The following is an 18339-nucleotide window of genomic DNA, read 5'->3' as shown; positions in this document are numbered from 1 at the left end:
GTGGTACGCCGCAGATGACTTCGGTGGCCTCTGATCTAAAAGGGGGGAGGCGGACTCTTTGGGTTCTTCCGGCGAGGAACAAGATGATCCAGTCCAATGCTTTTCCTTGTAATCCGACGTTGCTGAGTCGTTGTATGAGGGTGCTATGACAGACTGTGTCGAAGGCTGCAGAGAGGTCAAGTAGGATGAGGGCAGCTGTTTCTCCGTTGTCCAGTAGGGTTCGAATGTCGTCTGTTGCTGCGATGAGGGCGGTTTCGGTGCTGTGTTTGGCTCGGAAGCCGGACTGTGAGGGGTCGAGGGATTTGTTGGATTCGAGGAAGGCGGCAAGCTGATTATTGACGTCTTTCTCAATGACTTTGGCAGGGAATGGGAGGAGCGAGATGGGGCGGAAGTTCTTAAGTTCAGTGGGGTCTGCTGTGGGTTTCTTCAGAAGGGCGCTGAGTTCGGCATGTTTCCAGCTTTCCGGGAAGGTAGCGGAGTTGAAGGAGCAGTTGATGACATCGCGGAGATGGGGTGCGATGATGGAGTCTGCTTTGTTGAAAATGTGGTGGGGACATGGGTCGGTTGGCGATCCTGAGTGGATGGAGTTCATCAGGCGGATGGTGTATTCGGTGGTGATTGGGTTCCAGGCGCAAAGGTTGTTATATTGCGGTTTTGGTTCGGAGGTGGGTGGAGTAGGCTGGTGTTCGGACTGGTTTTCAAAACTGTTATGTATGTTGGCGATTTTGTTGTAGAAGAATGAGTAAAGAGAGTCGCAGAGGTCTTGGGAGGGAGTGATGTCGTTGGTGCCGGCGGTGGGGTTGGTAAATTCTTTGACGATGTTGAATAGTTCCTTGCTGTTTTGGGTATTGTTGTCAAGTCGATCCTTGAATGCTGATTTCTTGGTGGATCGGATCAGTTGGTGGTGTTTGCGGGTGGCGTTCTTGAAGGTGGCCAGGTTGTCAGTGGTTGGGTTTTTTCTCCAGGCTTTCTCGAGAGTACGACAGATCTTCTTGGATTTCTTAAGGTCATCGTTGAACCAGGGGGCTTTTTTGCTACTATGCTTGAAAAAATGGTTCTTAAAGGGTGCTAGTTCGTCGGCGCTGTGGGTGATCCATTGTGTGAGGTTGGTGGCTGCTTGGTTTGGGTCCGATGATATGGCAGGGGGGTTTTGGTGGAGCGAAGTGAAGAGCTGGTCGGTGGTGATTTTGTTCCAATTTCTTCGAGGAATAGGATGTGGGGGGTTGTGGATCGAGGTCTTTTTGTAGCTGAAGTGAACGCAGCTGTGGTCCGTCCAATGGAGGGCTGTGGTGTGGTCGAAGGAGATGTGCTTGCTGGAGGTGAAGATAGGGTCGAGCGTGTGTCCGGCAAGGTGGGTGGGGGTGTCAACAAGTTGTTTGAGTCTGAGATTGGCCAGGTTGTCCAGAAGGGAGGTGGTGTTGCTGTCGTGTTTCTTTTCCAGGTGGAAGTTGAGGTCTCCCAGTAGAATGTAGTTCTCGGAGGGGAGGGCATGAGGGCTGATGAAGTCAGTGATGTCTTTGCTGAATTGTGTGCGGGGTCCTGGAGGTCTGTAGATGAGGGTGCCTCTGAGTGTGGTTTTGGGGTCGGTGTGGATCTGGAAGTGAAGGTGTTCGGCGGTAGCGAGGTTATCGTCGGAACTGGTCGTGATGCGGATGGTGTTCTTATGGACAATGGCGATGCCTCCTCCTGTTTGGTTGATGCGGTCCTTTCGGATGATCTTGTAACCGTCCGGGATGGCTATGGGGATGTCGGGCGCTGATGAGGCGTTCATCCATGTTTCTGTGAGAAAGGCGACGTCCGGCAATGTAGTGTTGAGTAGGTTCCAGAGTTCAATGGAGTGTCTGTGGATCGAGCGGGTGTTGAGTAGGATGCACTTCAGGTGGTTGGTGTCGGAGCTCTGTTTGGAGTCTGTGGGTTTGGTGTGGGTCTTGATGCAGTCGAACTTGCTGAAGTGGCAGGTGAAGGGTCCATGGGTGTGTCCTGGTGCGGCTTGGAAGCAGTCTGGGAGGCGGCCGGAGTTGAGCGCTCAGAGGGTAGCGGAATCGTACATTATGCGGGTGGAAGGGATTCTGCGGGGACCAGGGGGTAGGGCGCTGGGCGCGGTCCAGGCGCGGACGGGCGTAGACGGGCTTACCTTTGGCGCACCTTTGGCGCGCATGGGGCGTTGACTGTCTGGGTCCTATTGAAGACAGTCAGGGCTATTTGAAGTATATTCTAGTTATCATCAACAACTATTTTAAATGGCTAGAGATTGAGATCAAGGAAAAGTGTGACTCAAAAGAAGTTGTTACATCCTTAGTAAAATAGTTTTTACATGAGGGTATTCCCAGAAACATTTTGAGCCATAATGGACCACAATTTGTATCTGAGTGTTATCTTCAATTCTTAAAAAGAAATGGGATCAATGAAAAGAAAACCCCTGTTTACCACCCAACAGGCAATGGCATAGTTGAAAGGTTCAACAAAGTGATTATGGGAAGAATACAGGCAGCTATTTGTGTGGGCAAGAATTGGGAGAAAGAATTATACAGCACCATCTGGGCATATAGAATTACTCCCACATGCACAAGTTATAGCCCTTTCAGAATCCTTAGCGGAAGAGAACCATTTACAAAAGATAATGTTGCGTGGAATGAAAACATTTTTTGTGGGAAATGGTCACCTGCATTAGTCTGTTCTAAGTTACGCAAAATCCATGAGTCATATGTAAATTATTTTGGAAAAAAACATATTACCAAGGAAGCGAATTTAGAAATTGGTGACTGGGTAAAAATAAAACTTGGGACTAAAGTTAAAAAAGGTAGTAGTAAGTTCTCGTCCCCTTTGCAAGTTATGGAATTATACTCTTAAATCTGCTAAATTGAGCTATAATAAGGTTTGGCATCATAACAGAATAGCAAAATGCAAAAGTAATGTTTCCATTGATTGTTATAAAGAAAGTAAATCACCATCTATGGATTGGATGTGGGACGAAGTTCTCAATTGTGAGGAAGAATCCCTTTCAAGCAATAGAGATTCCCTTGTTAGCGCATCATTGCCTTTCGATCAAACTACGAGTAACAGACCTGTAACTACACGTGTTCGTAGGTCAGTAAAAGCCCCAGTGCGATTTAGTAGTTATGTTATGTAAAGCGTTTTTCTGATATGTTCCTTCATTTTTAATATAAATTGGGGGAAAGAAGTGGGGTTGGACTAACCTCAGGTACTCTGAGTATTACCAGTACTCCGTGTTATTCATTTTATTTCGTGCTTACCTTCAAGTGTATTTGGGTATTACCAGTACTCCGTGTTATCCATTTTATTTCGTGCTTACCTTCAAGTGTATTTGGGTATTACCAGTACTCCGTGTTATTCATTTTATGTCGTGCTTACCTTCAAGTGTATTTGGGTATTACCAGTACTCCGTGTTATTCACTTTATTTCGTGTTTACCTTCAAGTGTATTTTCTTTTCCTATACTATTATTCACATATGTATTTATTATCTTTTTCTTTTCAAACTAAAGACGGTAGTTGTGGTGTCTTGGCTGCAGTGCATGCATCCAGCTCCATGGCAACTGGATGATGCTCTGTAGTCGGATTTTAGAATGTGGGATGGAGGAGGACAGTTGAAGGAGAGATGTAGAAGAAGTGAGATGTATCTGCTTGTCTTGTATTAAAGGATTACTTTACTTCACCTGGATTGCTCATCTTTACATTGATGAGATACAACTGCCACTAGCCAGGAAACTTTATGTACAGTTTAGGCATGGGTCTCTTCCTCTGCATGCATTTTCTAATAAATGGCCTCAGTGAAGAAGAGTCTGAACTTCATGTATTTTGTCACAGCTATAAAAAAATCAGGCAAAGGTGGTTGACACAATTATGCAGGAACCTAGGTAAAAGACATTGTGAAGAAACATTTAGACTACTGAAACATAACACTCAAATGCCATTTGTATATGCTGTGTTGCATTTTTTAACCTCTATGTAGTGGGTGCGTAAGGCTTTTTTAGAAACTCGATAAATTGATTTAACATTGTTTGATCTCTTATAATGTTCTTGTTGTACATGTTATGCTGGTTATGGGACACAATGTCATAGTCAGTATGTTTTCTATTTCTGTTATGCAGCGTCACACCGCATCACCATGGAATGTTCGCATTGTATTTAGGTGACGTCACCGGTAGTTGGGTGACAGATGACAGCTGACTCCATTTATGCTAGTTGTTTATCCCGCTACTGCGGGCCCTTGTTGTTTTAATAAATCATATATATACAACACCCTTATCTCTCTTCGTGTTGTATGCTACAATTGGCGACGAGGATGACGTGGTGTGTTACAAATTCGTGAAAATGGTTACAACAGGAGTGGCAATAAAATTTCTGGAAAAAACCTTTGAAAGAGAAGGACAACCAAAAGTTATGGTGTCTGATAATGGATCACAACTGGTATCACAAGTAATGGTAGAGTTCTTAGAAAAACGTGGAATAAAACAGGAGAAAACACCTCTGTACAGTCCCAAGAGCAATGGTCAAGTAGAGAGGATAAACAGATTCTTTAAAGAAGGAATCCAAATGGCTATTGCAAATGATATGGATGTTAAGGAGTTTGTTAAGATAAAGATCAATGCATACAACAATACGCCTAAAGAAGCCACGGGGTTTACACCATTTTTCATGATGAGAGGAAGAGTATGCAACAATGTCATAACACCGAAAATAGGTGAATGGGAAAAAACAGCTGTTGAAGCAAGACAAGTGAGTGAAAAGGAACTCAATGTGAGGGAGAACATAATGTGTAAACAAATGAAGAATAAGACATATTCTGATAAGGTGAACAGAGCTAAGGATAAAATCATTGCACCTGGTGATTGGGTGCTAGTAAGAAAGCCTGGTCTGGTGAGCAAGGGAGAGTCTAAGCTCAGCAAACCAATGAGAGTTGGCAGAGCGTCAGGTGGAGCTGTGTTTGTTGAAGGTGAAGGATGGCGCAATAAAGATGATGTAGTAAAACTGAAACTTGGTCAAGAACAAATCATAATGAGAAGTGCAGAAAAAGGAGAAGGAAGTCTAGATGATAGTGTCCTAGAATGGGATGATGTGTCTAGTAGCCCAGATCTGTTACATCCCAATGCCAGTCGAGGACCATCTTTTGTTTCAGGTGAAGGTTCTACCAGATATTCTTCTGGTTTCAAGGACACTGCTTTAGTTCAGGAAGATCCAATGATAGACATTGAAGTAGAGGGAAATGAAAATACTGTAACAGGCATGAGTGATGTTGATACCAATCTAACCGGGGGGCAGCCTTCAAGAATGGGCAGAGTTATCAAATTGCCTACCAGGTTTAAGGACTATGTAATGGAATGAAATTCAGGTTAAGTTTTCATGGAGGAAGGGAGATGTTGTACATGTTATGCTGGTTATGGGACACAATGTCATAGTCAGTATGTTTTCTATTTCTGTTATGCAGCGTCACACTGCATCACCATGGAATGTTCGCATTGTATTTAGGTGACGTCACCGGTAGTTGGGTGACAGATGACAGCTGACTCCATTTATGCTAGTTGTTTATCCCGCTACTGCGGGCCCTTGTTGTTTTAATAAATCATATATATACAACACCCTTATCTCTCTTCGTGTTGTATGCTACAGTTCTGGCCTCACTTTTAGGATTTTTATTGGGTTTTAGCTTTTTTTATGTGTTGTATGTTTTTGCAATGCTCTTTGATGGTCCACGGGGTGAAATAAAGAGGAAATGGTAAACGATTACTGCATTCACCTGGCACTTCATGAAGAGTTTGCTGTCCGGTATATGACGTAGTTTTGGCTCTGGCTGGTCACAGTGGTCACAAGTGACTCGAATTTGTCATTTCATGTATTTCTCATGATGTCACCACACTTGAAAGCTGAACTGCAATGTCCTTTGAACTGGGCCTCAGGTCATGTGTGATGGTTCCATGTGTCCATGTGATGTCATCGTTGGATCTAAAGTCATGAATTATAATTTTCACTGATGCATCATTTTATGACCAATCAGTGGTTTTCAAACCTAAAAACGGTGGCTTTATTTTGGTTACAGAACACTCGCAGGTGTGTCCAGGATGTTTCCTGGCTCAAGACCACCACTTTAGTCAGCAGGTCACATTCCCACCCCCACGCCTGGGAAGTCAGACAGAGGTTCAGACACTCAACCTTCTTTTGCCTCAAGTGTACTACTGTCATTTTAATTGGTCTCATTGTCTTGCCCAGGGTACACATCTTTCTAGGGCAATATTTCTTTTAAGAGTGGTGGTGAAAATGTCAGTAAAAAGTCACTTGTTTGAATGCCGTTTTGAACATTTGTTCGAAGCAGATGTAAAGCTGTATATACCGGAGGAAGGCACCATGTACATGGTAAAACTTAGGGCATGGTATACGGTTTAATGGTAAAGTCTGGATCTAGAGCAGTCCAATATTTATTAAGACTCATGCTGATTAAAGAATTGTGTTTTTTGTGTAGTTTCATTTTTAGTGTTTGTACCACTTCCGATATGCAGAAGTGCTTTGTGGATGGGTAGTGTGCTACTGTCTGGACTTGTTTGGTTGAAAGAATATTGGTTCTGAACGACCTGTTTGGGAGGTGTTGAGCATCTTGATCAAAGTTATGTTCTTACATTATGATGCTGCACCACTACATAGATTGTAGTGAAAGTGAGTGAGCTAGGAGGCTTGAGCATACAATGTGTTCATGTCTTTACTTGGAATGGTGAGGGAATGCAGCGTGAGCTCTGTGGGGACTGTTTTTTTTGGGTTTATGATTGAAATCGTAGCTTGTGGAGTGTTGATGCACTTTAGCAGGACATGGCACAAAGCAAAAGTAGACATTTTGCATAGCAGGGAGCAAAGGAGAGGGAGATGTCTTTCTGGCACACCAACCCTTTTGGGATGTGAGGGTTGGGTTTGAGTGAGTGGACCCTAATGATCAGTCATTATAGTCCCATTATATTAAAAACATTAGGCAGCCACTGGGATTCGGCACATTATGTACTCATTTCTTTACTGGACTGAGAGGTTAATATCTTAGGGCGGGTGCCATTCAGTCAGCTTCAAGTCTGCGTTGACACAAACTCCATTGATGCAGACGCCCAAGCTGAATTTCAAGAAGGGCTGAGGACTGTTAATCACGCGTTTTGATTATATGCGGTCTGTGTAAAATATGTTTACATTGAAAACCCTTTTATACCTGACCAGTATTGACCTAAAAGCAGCATTTGATATGGTTGATAGGCCCAAACTTTGGATCACGTTGGAACATTTGGTAATTGACCAGCTCTTAATAGCGGCCATTAAGGGGGAATATACCGCAACAACAGCACTCGTTTAGTACGGGCCAATGGGAGATTGATAATCCCTTCAGGGATGCGACAAGGCTGTATATCCGTGTCTCTTCTTAGCTTATTTTTAATTACATTGGAGAATACAACATGTCTCAAATCTGTTTGCTACCAAAATGCCAATGTTATTATACACTACTCTAATCCACCCAGTCTTCCCCACCCCACTCCACCCCAATCTACCCACCCCTCTACACAACACTCCATTCCACTCTTTCCTAATCAGTCTCACTCCACTCCAATCTCACCTCCACTTCAATCTAGCCAACCTCATTCTACTCCGTGCCACCTCACTCCACTCTACCTCAATTTATCCACTCTAATCTACCCGACTCTACCCCCAAAATACCACACTACATTGTACTCTACCCAATCAAATCCACTCCACTTCACTCCATACTGTCACATGCCATTTAAATCCACCCACTCCAGTCTAATCAAACCCACTCCAACCTACAGTACACCACTCCAGTCCAAATTATCCTACTCCATTCTCCCCATCCAATCCACCCACTCCAATCTACCACAATCCAATTTACCCCAATCTACTCAACTCCAATCTACTTTACTCCAATCTGTCCCACCCTAACCTAGTCTACCACACTCCAATCTACCACCCTTCAACCTACCCCACCCTAAACTGCCCCACACCACTCTATCCTACTCCTCTCAAACCTACGCCACTCTACCCCAAGCCGAACTACCCCACCCCAATCCACCTCAGTCCAATCTACTAGTTGCCAGAAGATACACATTCAAGCTGCTTTGTATCACCTACAATGCGATATATGAAACTGGACCTCTCTTCATCAAGAATAAAATCACCAAACACATTCAACAAAGGAACCTCTACTCTAGAGTGGCACCTCGCTTCAAAATCCCAAGATAGAAGAAAAAAAACCATGGGTGGCACATCCTTCTCTGTTCAAGCAGCCAAACTATGGAACTCTTTACCCCCCAACATAAGATCTATCTTCAGAAAACTACTCAAGAATTGGCTCTTCCCCACATAAGCACCGTATGCCTCTGTATATAGGCATTTAATTGTACTATAGATATGTACCTATATATGTGAATTGCTTTGTATAAACGTGTAGAATAAATGTTTTTAAAAAAAAAATATATATATATATATATATAAATATTAACTAGTTCTGCAAAACAAATGTACATATTCCTACTAGTTACTTTATTCTGTTTTTACATGTACATACGTGACTGCATAAATGAGCAAATCTTTTATCATAAAAATTTATCTACAATTGCTTAGCTATTAAATTACAAAAAAGTAAAAAAAATGTATATATATATATATATATATATATATATATATATATATATATATATATATATATATTGGGAGGAGTTTTAAGGCACATAACAATAAGGCTTTGGGAACTTATCACGTTCAAGCCTTATTGTGATAAATATTTTTTACGTACAAGTATCTTCAAGCCAACCGAAATATGTCAGCGGAAACTGTTAGAGAAAGGGAGGCGGTGGCAGATGCGCTCTATTCCAATCTGCCCAAAGTGCCTACGAAGCCGGGAAACATCAAACCGGCGCCAAATGCAAACAACGACACGGAGGAGGGTAAAATTAAAACGGCACTAAAACGACTCGAGAAATGCATGCGTCAGGAACTTACGAAGTGGTGGGAACATAAATCCCTCACAAAATACTTGGAGGAGGGTCGCGTCCCAAGAGGCCTTCAAATACTTCTGGCGCCCAGCTACGAAGATCCAAATCCCGAGATGTTAAAAGAGTGGGGACAAACGAATTTAGACTCCTCTAGCAAACTAATTCAGATCCTTGTCAAATATGCTGTAATTGACAGGGAGAAACTGATGAAAGAAATTGATGACATCAATGAGACACTGGCTCCATTTGAACCCAGAGAACTCATCACAACAACTCGGAAAGAAATTAATGACAGACTAAAACTACAAGAGGAGAAAATTAAAACACGCAAAATATTCAAATTTGCAAGAGACAAGGAGGATTATGCCCAGGGTCGCATTTTCACATTTGCAAAAAAATATGAAACCGCTAAAAAAACAAAATTAGCACAGCAAATTGGAAAAAATGCACCGAAACAACAATCTAATGCCTTGGCTTCAACATCAGCCAATGCGGGAGCCGTAAGTGATGATGCAGCAGAAATCAGTGAGATCGAATCACTGACCAGTGGCTCAACATCTGATGACGGCGAGGGGCAATCCCTGGAAGTAAGCACTACTATCTTGAATCTAGGAGAAGAGATTGATTTTTTAGTCTCGGACCGCCTGCAGACCCTAAGACCACGGAAGCGACAAGAACAGCAGCCGAAAAAAGATCTGAACGTAACAAAAGGAGAAGGAACCGCCACAAAAAATCACCAAAAAAAACAAAGCGGCAGTATTGGCGGCAAAAGAAATAAATAACAATGTTATCATCAACTTATCTGAGACAGTACTTACTGAAGCGGAGAAACAAATCCTCAGTTTGGGACTAACATATTGTCCTGTCTCTGATTTTAATTACACAAAGACTCGGGTTGATATATTTTGTTACATTCATAAGCTGAAACTGATGAAATTCTTTAACATTAAAGATGGCTTGAAAGAAAACTCAGCCAATAAACCTAACACAACCGATGCAAAAGGGACAACAGTTGAAAAAAATCTAAATGTTCAAGCGGGGGACACACGTACCTTTCTAACAATGCACCAATTGGCTGTGCCCACAACAACCAACAATGAGCCATTCTCGACTCAAGAAGAATTAAACACGGCACAAATTGCACAAATTGGAATGGGCATAAGCCCCTTCAAGCCGAAATCTAATTTTATACCAAACATGCCTAAGGATGCTATAGACACGTTTCACGATGTTATAGTGGAGGATCTGAAACAACTTTATCACAAGGTAAAGCACCGAAAACGCTACAAAAGCCTTAAGGAACCGGAATACATGACTTTGGTTAAAAAATTGAATAAGAATCAAGAAATCATTGTTACAATGGCAGACAAGGGAGGCAACGTGGTGATCTGGCCCCAAACAGATTATATTCAAGAGGCCTCAAGACAACTAGGCGATGGAGCTTGTTACACTAAAACAAACATGAAAATGTATAATGAGGCAAAGGAATCGCTGAAAAAACTATTATACAAATGGAAGAGAGAAGGTATGTTGTCTAAATGTGAACATGAATTTCTCCATGTTGAATCACCCATACTTCCCAAATTATACCTATTACCTAAAGTACATAAAAAAACTATTCCTGTACCTGGCCGCCCAATCATTTCTGCCATATCCAGTGTTGCTGAACACATTGGGGAATACATTGACTATTTCCTGCAAAATATGGTAAAAACCCTACCTACATATATTAAAGACACTGGCCATTTCATCAGCAAAATTAGAAATGTTCCCTGGAATGATGAACTGCTTTTTATAACACTTGATATAGAGTCTCTCTATACAAGCATCGAACATGAAACTGGCTTAAGAGCGTTAGAACACTTCCTGGGAACACGTCCTATTGACTGTTACAAACACAACAAAATGCTGTTGGAACTAATCACTTGGTGTCTTCATAATAATTTCTTTATGTTTGGCGGGGAGGTCTATTTGCAACAACGTGGTGTAGCGATGGGTGCCTGCTTCTCCCCCAGCTATGCGTGTTTACACGTAGGTTGGTGGGAGGAGCAGGTACTCAAGCGCACATATGGGGCCATAATGAACAATAACGTAGTCCATTGGATGCGTTTTATTGACGATGTGTTTGTTTTGTGGAGAGGGGACAAATTGAGTGCGGAAAATTTTATTAAAAATATTAACGTCAATGACCAAAACCTTAAATTCACATCATCCATCAGCAATGTGGAAGCTGAATTTTTAGATGTTAAGGTCTTCATTCATGAAGGTAAACTAGCCACCAAATTGCACCGCAAAAGCACTGCTGGAAACAGCATTCTTCATGCCAGTAGTGCCCACCCCAAACATATTATTGATAATATCCCCTATGGGGAACTCTTGAGACTCAAGAGAATCTGTAGTACGGAAACAGATTTCAACAGATGTATGGAGGAATCCCTAGAAAGATTCCGATGCAGAGGATTTAAAGAATACATCCTTAAACAAGCCGTTGCCAAAACTAAAGCAAGATCCCGAGAATCTCTATTGGCAACTGAGACTACATCTGAGAATATTGACATTATCTCTAATTCAAATACAGAAACATTGGCCCCTAGACTAATTATGACCTTTAACAAGCAGGAAAGGAAAATCAGATCAATTGTAAAACAAAGATGGCCAGTCTTAAAAACAGATCTGGTTTTGTCACCTAGATTGCCAGAAGGACCGAACATAACTTACAGAAGAGGCCCTTGCCTTAGGACCCAAATTAGCAGAGAATTCCCTGAACTAACCACAAAAGACAATTGGATGCTTCGTCCAGGTTTTACTCGCTGTCCTAATTGCAGGGCCTGCAAATTCGGGATTAATACCAGAGAGTATTTTACACCATTTAATCCCACCCCAATTAAAATCATGGGATCCTTCAATTGCAAAACCGAATTTGCAGTCTATATCCTGACATGCACCTGTGGTCTTAGATATGTGGGTAGCACCCGACTACAGGTGCATGTCAGGGTACCACAACATCTCAGAGCAATAGTCAACAATGATAGCTCCTACCCTGTGGCAAGACACTTTAAGGCAGTCCACAACAATAATTTACAATGTCTTACATACTTTGTGATTGCCGCAGTGCCCAGACCCCGCAGGGGAGGTGATCGTGACAAAATTTTGAGAAGACTTGAATCCCAGTTCATTCTGGAACTAGATAGTCGTTTTCCTAATGGTCTGAATACCACTGAGGACCTTCATGTATTCCTCTAACATAGTGAGCACTAATTATTGGCTAGATTGGTTTTGGAGCTTCCTGCCTCAACCGTCTCCCTAATCTATGAGTTTCTAAAAGAAATATTTTATTTCTACCTTTTCACATTATCTTAATAGCACCAATTATGAATTAATTTTCTTGATATATTTTTTCAATTTGTTATCACTATCTTCCTCCTTTTTGGATGACAGATAGCCACACAGTAGAGGGCACTACACATTATAAGACATAGACAAAGGGGCATGATGACAAGTAGTCCTTTGGCTAGATCTCTTCTACTTTATATATATTTGTTTGCAATTTTGTTTTGACATTATAAAATTGCGCAATGCAAGATATTTTGTACATGAGCCAACCACACTAATGAGCATTTATGCAGTAATAACAAGTAACATATGTATGTAACAGAACCATTCCCATTATGTAGTGAATCTATATATGGGTTCCAAGAACTATTTATAATGCGTGATTTTGCACAGTGGTCGATTGTTTACAGATTAATGTTTACAATGCGTTATTTTGCACAATTATTGATTGTTTGCGAAATTTGCACCTTGCACATAGCACTTTACAAGCTCTATGTTGCACCACAAAATCTTTTGCGTAATTTGCACATTTGGATTTTAAACCATGTATTTGATCTTCTTGTGTTCTGTTATTTTACATGTTGGCTGTACAGCATTTATGCAGTTATAATCCCTTTTTAATCTTGCATATAGCAACATATGTTTTAAATTTAAGCATCTATGCACTTTTAAATGTATTGCAATTAGAAAATATATGTAGAAAACTTCAACAGAAAACAGACTACTTAGCCTAATGTTTGTAGTATGTCTTCCACATTCATAGTCACAAGTGGTGTTGTTGCAATGGGCTTGAAAAAAACCGGGAAAAAAATGTATATAAAGTGTGAAAAAATACTTACCTGACGATCTGTGAGCAAGGGCGGACGCCCGAAACGCGTCGGATCTGGTGGCTTGACGGAAATAAATCAACTTGCCTAATTTAGACACTGGAGTCGCGTGGTCTTTTTCTATTGCTGACGAGGTGGTGGGAGAGACTACAACGAACGCATATATATATATATATATATATCTCCCAACAAAAGTTGCCTGCAATGAGGGAGCCCACAAAGGTAAGTTGCTTATGCCATAGATTTGATGGGAGGAATGCAATTCAGAACAGCAACAGTGCCTCGCTATCAATCAAATGTCCTGCCCAACGCGTTTCATGCTAAAAGCACTTTCTCAAGGGCCACGGGCATCATGCTGAGCAATGTTCATGGCTGGTTCATGCAACTAAACAGTTTTTTTAAGATTTCATCCCAGGCCCAGTGGGAGTGGCCACCCCAGTGGCCTGTGGTTACTGTAGCGCATTAGTTTCCTCAAGTGAGTCGCCGTGTTCAAACTCAAATTCACATCAATAACTGTTCCCCAGTGGGTTGCGATAAGCACCTGCCGCCAACCATCATGCTTTCAACATCCTCCATTCAGCATACCTTTCCCAGTGCCGCAGAGTCGGTTGGCTCCACAGCGGGGCTGCATTCACATGCAGCGGTCCTCTCCTCGTGGCTCAGGCGGTGTTGCTTTTACATCCCAACAAAAGTTGCCTGCCATGAGGGAGCCCACAAAGGTAAGTTGCTTACGCCACAGATTTAATGGAAGGAATGATAATAATAATAATACTTTATTGTATAGTTAGTAAAAACCATTACAAAGTATAAATACAACAATATACTAAAACACAGAAAATTTACACTGCTGTCTGAATGATAAAAAATTAAAAAATGAATGTGTCTTTCAAGTTAGAAAATAAACGTGTTCCAGGTTCAAGACTTTGCCTGTGTTCTTTGCTTTTTCTCGAAATTGTCAATGAATTTGCCTGCCCTGCAAATGAGTTGCGGATCTACTGAGCATAGGATTAGTATGCTGGCGGACCGGCAGGTGCGTATTCCATATTCCTTTAACTTGGTTTTTAACCAACTCCGACGTTCCTGGATCAGAGCCGGGCAAATACAGATCAGATGGATAAAGTCTTGTCTTCCTGCGCCACATAAACCGCATCCATCACATTCTTGGGGCTTCCACTTTGGTGACTCAGCATTTGTTGGGAAGCTACCCAGCCTTAAATTGAGGTGTTTCCGTTTGATGAATGGCGAGAAAGCAAGGTCAAGGAAGGCTGCCGGTACTAATTTTTTATAAGATTGAATTGTCATCCAGGCATGGGATCGATGACTGAAAGTTAATTTATCGTCGAGCAACGAATGCCTTTTGGCAGCCTTCTTTACCAACTGTTTGAAGGAAAGTACTGCAAGCTTAGATTCCCTAAGTGCAGCAAAGTCAGTTAATTCTAGTGACGATTTAAAATACTTGGCGTAGTGAGAGTTGGGACTTTTACTAATTGTTTTCCACATGGCACGATACAGCGCAATTTCTTGGTTCATCCAGACATCGTACCAAAATGTTATGGTCTCGTACTTTTTCAGCAGCACTTGGGATTGCAAACCAAATTCAAGTCTGACTTGTGCTTGGTAACGCAAATACATGCTTGTAGATTTTCATTTGAACTTTGTCCAGGAGTTGTGCACTCTTGCCATGATGTAATATGCTCCCATAAGCTATTGTTGGGAGTAGCTTAGCTTTCATTATTGTTAGCAGGGGGGAGACCAGGGGGCCTTTAAGTTCAGTCGCCAAGCTACTAAAAACGTGTAATAGGACCATGCCCTTCTTTTCCATGCTATTGAAATGCGTAGTGAAATTAATACGCTTGTCCAGTAGTATCCCAAGATACTTGTAACTTTCAACCGCTTCCAATTTAACATTGTCTATAGTGAAGGTTGGTTGCACTTTGTGGCGTCGGGTTATAACCATAGTCTTTGTTTTCGTGCTGTTTATTACTAGCAAGTTCTGTTTGGTATAGCGGGTCAATTCCTGTAGTAGACGTTGCGAGCCTATTCTTGTCTGGCTTAGTAGGACCACATCGTCGGCGTAGGATAGGTGTGTTATACAGAGATTACCTAGCCGCGGTGGATGAGCATTGATCTGATCAAGACTTACTGTTAGATCCGCCATGAATAAATGAAAGAGGTGGGGGGCCAACACACAGCCTTGCTTTAATCCATCAAAGGTATTGATCTTCCGGGTTAACCTCTGTCCGTTGTCGATCTTTACCTGCATCCAGGTGTTACTGTACAGGTCAATGATCGGCGTTAGGATTGAGTCTGGCAGGCCCTGCTGCTTCAATTTGGCCCATAGTAATTTCCTGTTGACACGGTCGAGGGTCGCCTTAAAGTCAACGAAACAAGTGTAAAGTTCCTGGTGGTTTTGTAGACCTTTTTCACCAATCCAGCATAACGCCATTGCATTTGCCATAGTGCCTGTTCCGCGACGAAACCCTGTCTGGTTTAACAGGATTTTGCTGTTCATATCCGACCATTGTGATAGATCGGCTAGCACCAGGGATGCGTAGTATTTTGCTTCCGCATCGATCAGGGCTATTAAGCGGTAGTTAGTTGGATTTTTGCGGTCTCCGCCTTTATAGATGATATTGATGATGGCACCACTCCAGCTTTCCGGGACCCGACCTGAGTTGCTAATTGACCGAAACAGGATATTGATTTTGCATGCCCAGAACTTGGGGTCCTCTTTGTAGATTGCCTGCGGAATGCCATTCGGCCCCGGCGCACTCTCTTGCTTGCCTTTCTTGATTATTTGTAATATTCGGCAATCGTCATCTGTCAGTATTGATTGACCCATGTCTTCCTGGCCGGTGGTCATGCCGTTAGTGTTAGAAACAATGGAAGGAATGCAATCCAGAACAGCAGCAGTGCCTCACTGTCAATCAGATGTCCTGCCCAACACGTTTCATGCTAAAAGCACTTTCTCAAGGGCCACGGGCATCATGCTGAGTAATGTTCACAGCAGGTTCAAGCAACTAAAAAGCTTTTTAAAGATATTATCCCCGCCCCAGTGGGCGTGGCCTCCCCAGTGGCCTGTGGTTCCTGTAGTGCATTAGTTTCCTCAAGTGAGTCTCCGTGTTAAAACTCAATTTCACATCAATAAATGTTCCCCAGTGGGTTGCGAGAAGCACCTGCCGCCATCCATCATGCTTTCAACATCCTCCTTTCTGCATACCTTTCCCAAAGCCACAGACTGCATAAATGAGCAAAACTTTTATCATAACTTCATTTGCTTAGCTATTAAATTACAAAAAAGTTAAAAAAAATATATATATATATATAACAACACTTGAAAGCCAGAGTCTATTTAATGCATCTTTAATCTACATATGTTTACTTCATTTATGCATCTAAATATGTTCCATGTGCTTATGGATCTATGTATTACTTTTCTTCTAATTTAGCATATCCAATGCACTACTCTATTTCTCACCCTATACCTCTCTCAATATATCCTCTACCTCAACTCTCTGACTCATCTCAAACTTCATCCTATTAATCTTTCCAATGCACTACCCTATTTCTAACCCTATATCTCTATCAATATATATATCCTCTACCTCCGCTCTCTCCTTCATCCCAAATCCCATACCACCACAATGATCCCCAAAATAACGTTTTCTCGACTCTTCTCTACTCTACCCCTCCTTGCATCATCTCATACCTCTTTTACTATTTCGATCTCCCAAAAAAGCCTCATCCCAAGCCGCTTCCTACTGCTATGACATCCCCCAACAAAAGTATAAACCCTTCTCTCTTCTATCCCTCCACTATCCTTTTCAATCCAAATAACAGACTAAAATGTCCACTTCTCAAATAAATTTCATATTTCACCACACTAATTCACCACTAATCCTTTATGGCTTCCTGAGTGCTGTGCTACTTGCCGAAAAAGCGGATCAACACCCCATCAGGGGTAGCTAGCGCTAAATACGTGGAAACCTTTTTCCCTCTTCTATCCCTCCACTATCCTTCTGAACCCAAATAACTGACTAACATATCCACCACTCAAATTACTTTCAAATTTCACTATACTAAGTCACCACTAATCCTTTATGGGATCCGGATTAGCGTGCTACTCGGCGAAAAGGCGCGTTGATGCCTCGTCAGGGATAGTAAGCGCTACATAATGCAATTACAATACAATAAAATAAAAAAAACCTTACAAGGCAGCTCCAATTATAGCCTTTTAACTGTGAAAAATGGAGTTGACAGTATTTTACTCTCCGAACATATAAACCACAATACTGCATATCCTACCTTATATACATTGCACCCTGCCCCTGGGGCTACCCTTGGCCTACCTTAGGGGTGACTTCTATGTAAGAAAAGGGAAAGTTAGGGCCTGGCAAGTGGATGCATTTGCCAGGTCGACATGGCAGTTAAAAACTGCATGCCCAGACACTGCTGTGGCATGTCTGAGACACATTGAAGGGCTACTAGTGTGTGTGGCACAACCAGTGCTGCAGGCCTGCTAGTATCATTTGATTCACAGGCCTTGGGCACACGCAGTACACTTTACTAGAGGCATACCAGTAAATCAAATATACCAATCATGGGAAACCAATCCTAACACACATTACAGTAGGAGCACTTGCACTTTAGCACTTGATAGAAGTGAAAAAGTGTGCAAAGATACTAATCCAGCAAAACGAAGTCCAGCAAACCATCAAAACAGGAGACCAGAAAGCAAAAAGACAGAGGAAAAACGTCAGAAGATGCCAGGTTTAACAGTAAGCACATAGGAAATTGGAATATTTTCTTAAGAAATAAAGATTCGAGTAGATTATTTCCTCTTCAATGTGGCGTGCATGCAATATTGAAAACCAACATACCCATAAATGCTTATACGTGCAAATTCTATGAAAGAATATCCTGTCAGATCAAAGCTGTTGGAATTAGTGAAAGAGTGCACAGCAGAGTGAGGAATTGTACCATAAATAATGCTCAGGTAAGTGATGAGACAAATACATGGGATCAACAATAGGGTATAGATCAAATGTAATAGTCTGGAAAATTCAGAAAAGTACATCACAATTTATATTTGTACCTAAACTAAGCATATGGATATATTAATGATCGATTTTTGGGGGGATTTTTTTGTATTGTTTTCTTATGGTATGAGAAACATCACATATTTTGA

The 18339-nt window shown here is 41.8% G+C and overlaps 1 protein-coding gene across 4 annotated transcripts in view; it reads left to right on the top strand.

Annotated features, from left to right (window-relative positions):
• Window positions 1–18339, top strand: part of NFRKB (nuclear factor related to kappaB binding protein) — a 988461-nt gene that overhangs the window by 659950 nt on the left and 310172 nt on the right. The window lies entirely within an intron of this gene.

The sequence above is a fragment of the Lissotriton vulgaris genome, chromosome 2_1 (assembly GCF_964263255.1).
Source record: "Lissotriton vulgaris chromosome 2_1, aLisVul1.2, whole genome shotgun sequence".
In the NCBI taxonomy this organism is placed as follows: domain Eukaryota; kingdom Metazoa; phylum Chordata; class Amphibia; order Caudata; family Salamandridae; genus Lissotriton; species Lissotriton vulgaris.
This window is presented reverse-complemented; position numbering and strand designations above follow the sequence as displayed.